Here is a 12,828-nt window from a genome sequence, read left to right on the forward strand (position 1 = left end):
GGTTGAGCGTCGGTTGCGCTTCCGAGGTTGGGACGTGACGGTTGAGTGCCGGTCGCGCTTTCCGAGGTTGGGGCGTGACAAGTCCGCCATAGACACCAAATATGACTTAACTCTTCATTCACACACCAAGAGTTCCAAATTTGGCTAACTCCTCAAATTTTCAAACATTTCGACAGAGTGTCTTTTGTTTTTGGACTTATCCACATGTCAAAGAGCCCAGAAAATACACCTAACAACATATTCATAATACAACAATGCAGCATAGCACGAAAACAGCACCAATTGTAACATCATAAGCATTGTATTGCCAAAAGGATGCATCTTAGCATAAACTGTACAAGTTGAACATAACTCATAGTAAATAAACTTCTATCATTCCTTTAAACACAACTATTTGTTTACACAAACAAATGAGGGTATTTTCTTTTCATTTCTTCCTCGGCCTCCCAGATGGCCTCTTCAACTTGTTGGGTTCGCCATAGCACTTTGACAGAGGCAATGTCTTTTTTCCTTAGCTTTCGAACTTGTCTATTAAGGATGGTAACCGGGATCTCCTCATAAGACAATTCTTCATTAACTTCAATAGTATCTACCAGGACGATGAATGACGGATCTTCAACTACTTTCTTCAACATAGACACATGAAACACCAGGTGCACTAAGGACATCTTTTGAGGTAACTCAAGCTTAAAGGCCACTAGACCAACCCTCTGTATGATTCTGTACGGTCCGATATACCTTGGACTCAATTTCTTTTTCTTCCCAAATCGCATTATACCATTCATGGGAGAAACCTTTAAGAATACCCAATCATCCTCATGGAACTCCAAATCTCTACGACGCACATCTGAATAGGACTTCTGGCGACTCTGGGCAATTTTCAACCGCTCCTTAATGATGTTGACCTTCTCCATAGCCTGATGTATGAGGTCTGACCCTATCAATTCTGCTTCTCCAACTTAAAACAAACCAATGAGGGATCTATATCTCCTATCTTATAGAGCTTCGAACAGTGCCATTTGAATGCTGGTGTGATAGCTGTTGTTGTAGGCAAATTTGATGAGTGGCAAATGATCATCCCAACTACCCTTGAAGTCAAGAACACAAGCACGCAACATATCCTTAAGTGTCTACTTGCCTATCGGTTTGTGGATGGAAAGCTGTACTATGATTCACGTGAGTACCCAAACAATGCTGAAATTTCTGCCAAAAGTTAGCGGTGAATTGTGCCCCTCGATCATGAGATGATAGAAACTGAAGTGCCATTCAACCTAACGATCTCTTTGGTATACAACTGAGCCTAGTGTTCTGTTGTGTTGATTGCCTTAACAGGCAAGAAGTGTGCTGATTTTGTGAGTCAATCCACAATTACCCAAATCGAATCAAACTTACGAGGCGTGCGAGGTAGACCTACTACAAAGTCCATATTGATCATCTCCTACTTCCACATTGGAATTTCTATATTTTGTGCCAAACCACCAGGCTTCTGGTGCTCGGCCTTCACTTCCTGACAATTTGGGCATCTAACCATAAAATCCACCACATCCTTCTTCATGTCTTTCCACCAATAGACTTCCTTGAGATCATGGTACATCTTCGTAGAGCTTGGGTGCACGGAATACTTGGAACTGTGAGCCTCGATCATGGTTCTCTCCCAGAGAACATCTACATTTGGAACACACAATCACCCTTGGTACCTTAGCATACCATCATCCGTGCTAAGAGAAAAAGTCGTGGTTTTGTGTTTATGAATTCCTTCAATTGCACCAATAACAGATCATCATATTGTTTTACCTTGACTTCTACTATGAGTGATGACTCGGCCCTATATTGTATAATCACCCCACCTTCGCTGAAGTCCGCAAGCTGAACTCTCAGACCAGCCAACCAGTGAACTTCCTTGGCCAACGGCCTTTGGTGTGCCTCCAAGTGGGCCGAACTACCCTATGCAACGAATATGCGGTCCGCAAGACAAATCTGTGATCGCACTTTGGATTGTGTAATGACCCTCAAAATTAAGTTGCTCCTGATCCACTCTGGCGACGGTTCTGCGGTCAGCGAAACAGATCTGCGGTCGCATTATGGACAACAGAAACGCCATATTCTGTAAATTTTCCATAAAACCTTAAATCTTTGGCGAACTTTACGGGGCCTTGCAGTTGGAGCTGTTGAAAGATTATGATAGCACTATTCTTTATCATCCGAGGAAGGCTGATGTGTTAATAGACGCCTTGAGCAGAAAGGCAGAAAGTATGGGAAGTTTAGTATTTATTCTAGCTGGGGAGAGGCCTTTAGCCATGGATGTTTAGGCATTGGCTAATGGATTGGTGAGATTGGATATTTTGGAGCCGAGTAAAGTCCTTGCGCGTGTTGTTTCACAGTAATCTTCGTTTGAGCGCATTAAGGCTCGCCAGTATGACGATCCCCATTTGCTTGTCCTGAAGGATATGGTGCAGCACGGTGGTGCTAAGGAGGTGACTGTTGGTGATGATGGTGTATTGCGACTTCAAGGTCGTATTTGTGTTCCTAACGTCGATGGCTTGAGAGAGCTGATTCTTGAGCATGCTCATAGTTCTCGGTATTCTATATATCCAGGTGCTACAGAGATGTATCGTTATTTGAAACAACATTAATAGCGGAGAAGGATGAAGAAGGACATTGTTGGACATGTTGCACGGTGTTTGAACTATCATCAGGTCAAGTATGAGCATCAGAGACTGGGTGGTTTGCTTCAGAGATTAGAGATACCGGAGTGGAAGTGGGAGTGCATCACTATGGACTTTGTGATAGGATTTCCAGGAATCTTAAGGAGATTTGATGTTGTTTGGGTTATTGTGGACAGACTGACCAAGTCTGTGCATTTCATTCCGGTCATGACTTCCTACACATTAGAGCAGTTGGCTAAGATCTACATCAGGGAGGTTGTCTGCTTGCATGACGTGCCTTTGTCTTCCATCTCAGATCATGGCACTCAGTTTACATCGCACTTTTGGAGAGCCGTGCAACGTGATTTCGGCATGCATGTGGAGTTGAGTACATCATTTCACCCTCAGACAGATGGGCAGTTCGAGCGGACCATTCATATCTTGGAGGATATGTTGAGAGCCTGTGTTATTGATTTCAGTGGCCAATTGGATAAGTTTCTACCATTAGTAGAGTTTGCATACAATAACAACTACCAGTCAAATATCCAGATGGCTCCGTATGTGGCCTTATATGGGAGGCGATATCGTTCTCCGGTTGGTTGATTTGAGTCTGGGGAGGCTAGGTTGTTGGGCCCTAATTTGGTTCGTGATGCTTTGGAGAAGGTAAAATTAATTCAGGAGTAGCTTCATACAACATAGTCTAAGCAAAAGAGTTATGCTGATAGGATGGTTCGTGATGTGGCTTTCATGGAGGGTGAGAAGGTTCTTCTCAGAATTTCTCCTATGAAGTGCATGATGAGGTTTGGGAGGAAGGGCAAGTTGAGTCCTCGGTATATCTGTCCATTTGAGGTGTTAGAGAGGGTTGGTGAGGTGTCTTACCGACTTTCTTTGCCACCGAGCTTGTCGAGAGTTTATCCAGAGTTTCATGTCTCCATGCTTCAGAAGTATTATGAGGATCAACCACATCTGTTGGATTTTATCTCGATGCTGTTGGCTGAGAATTTGGCTTATGAAGAAGAGCCTGTGGAGAGGTCGACTAGTTGAGGAGGCAACTTAGGAGATCGATCATGATATGCAGAGCAGAAATCCTCATCTTTTCGGCACGCCAAGTATGATTTTAGACACCATTCGAGGACGAACGTTTGTTTAAAAGGGGGAGAATGTGATGACCCAGCTGGTCATTTTTTATATTTGAGCCGTGTTCTCATATTTGATGCTTCTCGTATGATTGTTTGTTTTTTTGTAACTTGTAGGGATGGTTGGTTTTGTTTCGAGAAGGTTTGATAGGGATTTGATACACTTAGTCTCATTTTGGAAATTTAAGTTGTAAGAGTTGACCAAGGTTTGACTTTTGTATAAACGATCTCGGATTGGTGATTTGAGGGTTCTAATAGATTTGTATGGTGGTTTTGGACTTGGGCGTATGTTTTGAATTTTATTTGGAGGTTCCTAAGATGATTTGGTCGCTATTTGCTGAAAGTTGGCAATTTGAAGATTCAGAGAGTTCCTATGTTTGACCGGGGTTTGACTTTTATGATATTGGATTTAGATTGTTGTTCCGCAAGTTGGAATATATTTATTTTGTCATTTGTGACTTGTGTGCAAAGTTTGGATGAAATCCGGATTTGTTAAGCTTGAATCATACGCGTGGTTGGAAGTTTGGAATTTGAGGAGCTTAAAAGAGGCTTAACTTGTGTTTGGATCTTCGATTCTTGGTTTTGATGTTAGTCAGGGTGTTTTGAGCATTCAGACAAGTTTGGATAAGGTATTGGGACTTGTTGGCATGATTGGACGGGGTCCCAGGAGTGCTCGGGTGTTTTTTAGGGTGGTTTCAAATCATTTCTCCTTTGTGTTGGATTGTTGGGTTTCTGATGTATAGTTAGTGGTTTGCGGTCGCGGAGCTTGCCTCGCAATTGCGTAGAAGGGGAATTGGCAGACATAATTTTCCTCTTCGCGATGCCTTGGTGGAGTCGCGTTGACGGAGAGATTGGAGCTGGAGCATCGAGTTCGCGTGCAGAAGGTCGCGTTCGCGATTGAGTGATGCTAGGCGGATGGAATACCTTCGTGTTCGCAGAGAAAGGCTCGCATTCACGTAGGCTCAGCAGATCAGGCATCCCGTTCACAGAGGGGTATTCGCATTCAAGAAGAAGGGTAGTGGCTGGTTGGTCATATTGGCCTTTGCGATCGCGAAGGGTGTGTTGCGATTGCAATGTGTATCACTGGGAAGAACATTAAGTGTTATAGTTTCGGGATTTTACCCATTCTCTCAAATTTTGAATCCTAGAATTTGAGAGGTGGAGATTTTTGAGAGAAAATTCAGTACGACATTGGAGATAAGCAAATTTTACATAGAATTTGAGTTTATATCTTAATTCCCCATGGATTTCTACACCTAAAACATGGATTTTTAAAGAAAAATTTGGGGTTTTTATCTACAACTTAAGAGGGTGTATTTTGGGGATTGAAGGTCGATTTGGACTATGTTTTCTAATCTAATCACATATGTGAACTCATGGGGTAATAGGTAGTCGGGATCTACCCCATGACTCAAGTTCTAACCGTGTGGGCCGAGTTGACTTTTGTTGACTTTTGGGGATATGATTAAAGATTAAAGCTTTATTATTTGGGGTTGTTTCCTATGGCTTTATTTGACATTATTGAGTTTTTTTTGGATAAAATTTGGGTCGTTTAGAGTGGAATTTGGACGGTAGGCGATTGTTGCATGATTTTAGATTATGGGGCGGAGGTAAGTCTCTTGTCTATCCTTGTAATAGGGAATCTCCCCATAGGTGATATATTTGATACTTAATTCATAATTTAGGAGCCACGTATATGTGAGGTGACGAGCATATATGCGTAGCTAGGTTTGACCATATCCGGTATTGTTGACTTGAGTTGTACTTTTACAAAATTAAGTTAAGTTGCTATCTATGTTCAAATTGATTATATGACTATATGATACTTTATATTCATGATTTAGGAGCATGCCTAGGGTTATGCCTTGTTGATTTGACATGAGGGTTACTTTGCCATGTCGAGCCTTATTTGCTTCATGATTTTGATGGTTTCTATATCCTAATTAACTCATGATAAAATTTTGATTAAGCTAGAATATATTAAATAAATTATTGAGCGGTTGTGATAAATTGAGTTACATGATTTTTCATAGCTATCACTTCGCCATTTGAGGTTTTATCCGCATTCTTATTATCTTGTCTTGTGCCCTTTTATTATATTGTTACGTACACGTATGCATGAGTGGAAAGAATGGTTATTGAGGAAAGTTGAGGATTTTGGCATTTTGGTCACTTGAGCGAATATTGGCACTGATTATCTAATTGATGATGTTATGATCGGAATCGCTTGCGCGCCGCAATGATTGATTGATGATCATTAAGTATAAAATGATCAATTCTTGGATTATGGATCCGTCCCTCCGGAGTCAGGTGATACCCATGTTACCTTGGTCCCCGTGAGCATAGGCACTCATGATTCTTTGGTGCTTATTGGACACGCGATCTGTGTCAGGCACATGGATTTATGCTGTGAGTTATTGAGAAAGGGATCCTGATCATGCATACGTATATTTGCTTAGACTCATGCTTTGAATTGATGTAAGTATGGTTGACTGGTATCAAGTCTTATTCAAGAATCGGGATGGTGATATCTTATTTGACTCCTGTTATTTGAAAAGCATGCCTAGATTCCGTATGGGCTCTATTTCTAGCTTTTATACTTGTTGATGATATCATTTCTAATTTAATTTTGAATTATCCCCTCATCTAATTATTTGACTGTTAGTGAGTGTAAATGTTGATCCCTCGCCACTACTTCTTCGAGGCTAGACTTGATACTTACTGGGTACCATGGTTTGTACTCATACTACACTTCTGCATATGTTGTGTAGGTTCTGAGGGTGGTGTGAGTGGCATTCATCCGATTAAGTTGGAGGACTTGTGGAGACTTCGTGGTGAGCTACTCTACTTGATCGATTCACAACACATGGAGTCCCCCCCTCCCTACATATCACATGTTTCTATCTATTTCATTCAGACGGAATGTGTATTCAGATAATTTTCCATACTCTTGTTAGATGCTTGTGATGATTGTGACATCTGGGTTTTGGGCGGTGTTGGCATGCGTGGTCATGTTTAGATCCTGCCATGGATAGTTTATTTATGTTATCAGATTAAGATTATTTTGTTTCTTATCATATGGAATATTTTATTAAAACTTGGTTAATCTGCTTTAGAATTTTTATTGTTATTATGTTGGCTTGCCCAGCGCGAGCGGGTTAGGTGCCATCATGACCTCCTGTGGGATTTCGGGTCGTGAAAGACATTGCTGGACATGTTGCACGATGTTTGAATTGTCAACAAGTCAAGTATGAGCATAAGAGACTCGGTGGTTTGCTTCAGAAGATTGATATACCGGAGTGTAAGTCAGACCGTATTTCTATGGGCTTCTTTGTAGGGTTGCCATGGACCTGAAGGAAGTTTGATTCCATTTGGGTCATTGTCGATTGGTTGACAAAATCGGTGCATTTTATTCCGTTTATGACTTCTTACACTTTAGAGCAATTGGCTAAGATTAACATTAGAGATATTATTCGCTTGCATGGTGTACCTATTTCTATCATCTCGGATCGTGGCACTCAGTTTACATTACACTTCTGGAGAGCTATTTCACGTGAGTTGGGCATCCGGGTTGAGTTGAGTACTGCATCTCACCTTCAGATGGATGGGCAGCCTGAGAGGACCATTCATATCTTAGAGGATATGTTGAGGGCCTGCATTACTAATTTCGGGGGTCGGTGGGATCAGTTTCCACCTTTGGCGGAATTTGCCTACAACAATAGCTACCGATCTTGTATTTTGATGGCTTCGTATGAGCCATTATATTATAGGCGATGTCGTTCTCCGGTTGGACATAGGATTTGTTCGGATTTGGAGGTTCCTAGGATGTTTTGGCTCTAATTGCCGAAAGTTAGAAATTTGAAGGTTTGGAGAATACCTAAGTTTGATAGGGAGTTGACTTTGATTATATCGGGTTCAGATTTTTTTTGGAAGTTCTAATAGGTTTGTTTTGTCATTTGAACTTGTATGCAATGTTTGGTTATAATCCATATTGGTTAGGCTTGAATCAGATGCTTGGTTTGAAGTTGGATTCTTGAACTTAAGAGAAATTCAACTTGTGTTTTGGCCTTTGATTGGTCGATGTGATGTTATCGTATGTGTTTAGGGGCTTCAGTTAAGTCTAGATAGTGTTTATGGAATTGTTGATGTGATTGGACAGGGTCCTAGGTTGCTCGGGTGAGTTTCGGACTACACGGAGCATTGTTGGAATTGTAGAATTTTGCTGGTGTCTGGTGTGCTTCACGATCGCAGAGAAGGATTAGTAGTAGGCTAGTTTTTCTCTTCGCGTTCTAGATCTGGAGGTCTCGTTTGTGTAGAGTTGTGGCATTTGATCTTTGCATTCGCGTCCTAGGATTTGTGTGCGCGTAGAAGGGAAGCAGACTGGGAGTTGGCTAAAGCTTGGCCTTCACGATCGGGGAAGGTGGCTAGCTTTCGCGTAGGCCAAAGGCATCTGTGCATCGCGTTCACGGTAGTAGGGCCGCATTCGTGGAGAGTTATTTCTGGGCTATTAAATTTTGTGCTTCGCGAACGCAAGGCACTGCGTTTGCGAAGGGTAGTGCTGGGTAGACTATATGAAGTTCTAATTTCAGGATTTTAGCCAATTCTCTCATATTTTGAACCCTAGACTTGGAGAGAGGCGACTTTTGAAGGAGACTTTCATACAAGACTCTGGGGGTAAGTGGTTTCTATACATTTTTGGTATTATTTTAAGAATCTATATGGATTATTAACACCTAAAACATGGATCTTGAGGGAGATTTGGGGGGTTTTCCTACAACTTAAGAGAGTGAAAATTGAGGATTTGAAGGATATTGTGGACTTGGTTTTGGAATCTAATCACATTTTTGGACTCGTTGTCTTATGGGTAGTTGGGATCTACCCCTTGACTCGGGTTTTGACCATACGGGCCCAAGTTGACTTTTATTGACTTCTTGGAAATTGAGTAAAGATTGAAGCTTTATTGTTAGGAATTGATTACTATAGCTTTATTTGATGTTATTGAGTTGTTTTTGGCTAGATTCGAGACATTCAAAGGCCGATTTGTGAGGGTAGGCATTTTGGAGTATTGATTTGGCTTGTTTGAGGTAAGTAGCTTGCCTAGCCTTGGTTTGAGGCATAAGTTACTTGAATTGTTGATGATGGCTATGTGATGAGGGTGACACATATGCAAGGGATGAGCATGTATGCATGCACCGGGTTTTTTATCCATGCTGTGGTTAGTGCTTAGGCTATGTTATGCCTGGTATTGAATACTATGCTTCTTGCTATCATGCTTCATATGTTTGTACCCCTTCGTGAGCTACTTGAATCATGCTATAGATCATATGTAGGTTAATCTCCTGTTCGAACATGTTAATTGCTATTTTGTGGCATATTCACCAAATCTGAGCTATGGTAGTGCGCTTCGCAGATGCATACATCTTACCATGTCATTTTATATGTCCATGAGTATATGAGTTGATATTATACATGTATTCTTGTATATGCTTTCTGTGTGATATGGACTAGATTGGTAGCACGTGAGTGGTCCATGCGGTTTTTATATTACAGCACGTGAGTTGTTCGTGAAGCGTGTGGATAAGGATCCATACCCCTAGGGTCGTCCTCTCATGCTTCTATCTTGATGACGTACACGCGGTATAAGGAAAAATAATCAGTGTTTTGTCTTTGCATCTCTTCTCTATTTGCAAACACCTCGGGTGTATACATGTTTTCATCGCATATCTTCTATATATGCTAGTTTTGAAATTTATACATGCCTCTTTAAGCATATCTTCTCTATATGCTGATTTGACTTAAAAGTGAAGGCACGATACATATCTTTTCTATATGTTAACCTGTGCACATTGACTTGATTCTTTATGCATATCTTCTCTGTATGCTGATTTAACTGGGAAGTGAAAGTACGATATATATATTTTCATGTTTAGTTTGGTACCATTGTTGTGTACTTGAATATTTATGAATTGAGCAGGTTGTTAAGCTAGTATCATTGGTAATTCTTGCCACTACTACCTCGTTGAGATTAGTCATGATACTTACAGATTACATGGGGTCAGTTGTACTCATACTACAGTCTGCACTTAATTGTGAAGACTTAGTATTTGGATCCAGTCGAGCTTTATGAGCAGGGTTGTTCTTGTGTTTCGGAGACCGAGGTAGAGTTGCTTCCTGATTGCAGTCCCTGTAGTCTTTTCCTATGTTTATTTACTATTGTTGTTGTTGTTGTTGTTGTTTCACATAATATTTCTGTATTTCAAACTTGTATTTATATTGTAGAGCTCATGACTCAATGTTACTAGTTCTCAGGAGTTGTATTATGATTTGATGTCATCTATGGTTATTTGTCCTTCATACTTATCTTTTATGTAGTTCGTTATCATGTTTCATTAATATTTCATGACTGGTTTTCCTAGCAAGTGGGTAGGTGCCATCACGACAAGTGGTGATTTTGGGTCATGACAAGCACTCGATATCAATTGAGAATCAACGACTTGTGATGCTGTCACAGATATAATTTCAACTATGTGAGCATGTGATTTGGTACTTTTACATCCGGTGGCATCCTAAGTGGTTGGAATGATGGCTCAGCGAGTGGCAGGATAGCCATGTGATGAGTATTATAGGACTAAGGACTACGCTTGAGAGTATGGATGTGACGATAAGTATTTGCTTGAGATGCAAAGGGGATAGGAATGCTTGACTATCATCTTGGTGTGTAATACAACCTTGAGTTATGGATATGTCGATGGCCCTTTCAGTTGTTCCTTGGAGGAATGAAATGAATTTTTATGGCTTGTGGACAAGCGTAGACTCGGGAAGCTCAATTGATTACATAGTGGTTGTAATCATGGTAAGGTTGTAGAAGATGTTGAATTGAGGCTAACAGGTGGGTTATCTCATGTCAGAAGGCTTGAGGTTGTATGATTTCTTATGAGGGTTCTATGAAGAGTTTTCCTTCTATCTAGTGGAATGTATGTACTATGAGAGAGTTTGAATTGACCGAGGAAAATAACACGACTATCACAAGGATGAGTATGCATTGGGCTAATAATCTGGAATTCTTTATGGTGAGCTTATGAGGAATTCAACTGAGTAATAGTGTGATATCATGGTGGTTAAGGAGGAAGGGTTATTGTGGGTTATCAGATGATGTGATTATGGCTTAAAGCCAAGTGGGGGAGTCTACCATCAACGGTTAGATCACATTAGTATGTGATGTTATAGTTCCTGGATTAAGGTATGCGTGTGAATTAGTTATAACTTGAGGAGGATGACATCGAGGATTATTCGAGCAAGGAATTTGCTGGATATGTGATGCACTATAATTTATTGATACATGCAGTTCGTAGACCGCAACTTTGGCTCACTAGTTTCAGCTATGTGAGCATGTTATTTGGGACTTTTATGTCCAGTAACATCCATAGTTGTTGGACTGATGGCTCAGTGAGTGGCAAGATTGCCATGAGATGAGTATTATGTGACTAAGGACTACGCTTGAGAGTATGGATGTGACAAGAAGGATTTTCTTGAGATGCATAGTGGATAGGAATGCTTGACTATCATCTTGGTGTGTAATACAACCTTGAGTTATGGATGTATTGATGGCCCTTTCAATTGTTCCCTGGAGGAATGAAATGAATTCTTACGGCTTGTGGACGAGCGTAGACTCGGGGAAGATCAATTGATTACATAGTGGTTGTAATCATGTTAAGGTTATAAAAGATATTTAATTGAGGCTAATAGGTAGGTTATCTCTAGTCAGAAGACTTGAGGTTGTGTGATTTCTTGTGAGGGTTCTATGATGAGTTTTCCTTCTATCTAGTGGAAAGTATGTACTACGAGAGAGTTTGAATCGCCTGAGGAAGTTAGCACAACTGTCACAAGGATGAATATGTATTGGGCTGATAATCTTGAACTTTTTATAGTTAGTACTACACGAGTTTATGAGGAATTCTACTGAGTAATAGTGCGAGATCTTGGTGGTTAAGGAGGAAAAGTTATTGTGGGTTATCGGATGATGTGATTATGTCTTTAAGCCATGTGGGGGAGTGTACCATCAACGATAAGATCACACGGGCATGTGATGTTATAGATCCTAGACTTAGGTACACTTGTGGATTAGTTATGACATGAGGAGGACGAAATCGAGGATGATTCGTGCAAGAAATTTGCTGGATATGTGATGCACTATACTTTATTGATACACAGATTCCATGGAGTGACTTAGGGGGTGATATTCTTTGTGGATATAATGTGCGAGGAAAGCATTCCCTTGGTTGCTTAAGGATGAGGTTGCTTCTTTTTGAGTATTCATATGCTAACAAAGCACTAGTTGTTTAGTGTGTTTGGCTATGCATTATGGACTAGAATAGAGTGGGTGTCTCTCAAGAAAGGTTCTAGTGGGTTCAAGTTCCAAGATGTGGTACTTAAGGATTTACCGGATTCGTTGTGTGGCTAAGGATTTGTCGTCCGTATAGGATTATGACGGGGACTTGGAGTACTTCTGTATCATTATTGATTCTACATTGAACTATTGGAAAGATGAAAGGAACAACATCAGATTCATCGAAGGATTTCTTAGATAAGATATTTCTATTTGACATACTTGTGGGTGCACGAAGGGGAAAAATGGCTTACAGATCTTAAGATGCTGTGGTTTTGTGTTGTGATCAATTGGTATGAGTTTTGATTAAGGACCACAGTGTGTTGGAAAGAAAAGTGATGCCGTGAAGGCAGGTCAAGAGTAGTCTGAAGAAGTTGGGTCAGAATAGCAGTGGCTTAGATCAACACGGTAATAGAAAAAACTGGTTCCTTTGGTAATAATAAGGCATTACAGGTACTTTTGTGGTAGGCCTTTTGGGTTTGGAAATCTGAGTTACTTTGTTGATTTCAGGAGATTCAGTTTCGCTGGCGAGATTTTGTGTAAGTGAGTTTGTAAGAGCTCGAGCACTATCCAACTTATGACTTGTATTTGATTTTGGGATTCTTGCACTTAGAGATAGCATCATGATGGATGTGGTGAGTAGTGTGAGGTTTGGACTGCT

The sequence above is a fragment of the Nicotiana tomentosiformis genome, chromosome 12 (assembly GCF_000390325.3).
Source record: "Nicotiana tomentosiformis chromosome 12, ASM39032v3, whole genome shotgun sequence".
Taxonomy (NCBI): Eukaryota; Viridiplantae; Streptophyta; class Magnoliopsida; order Solanales; family Solanaceae; genus Nicotiana; species Nicotiana tomentosiformis.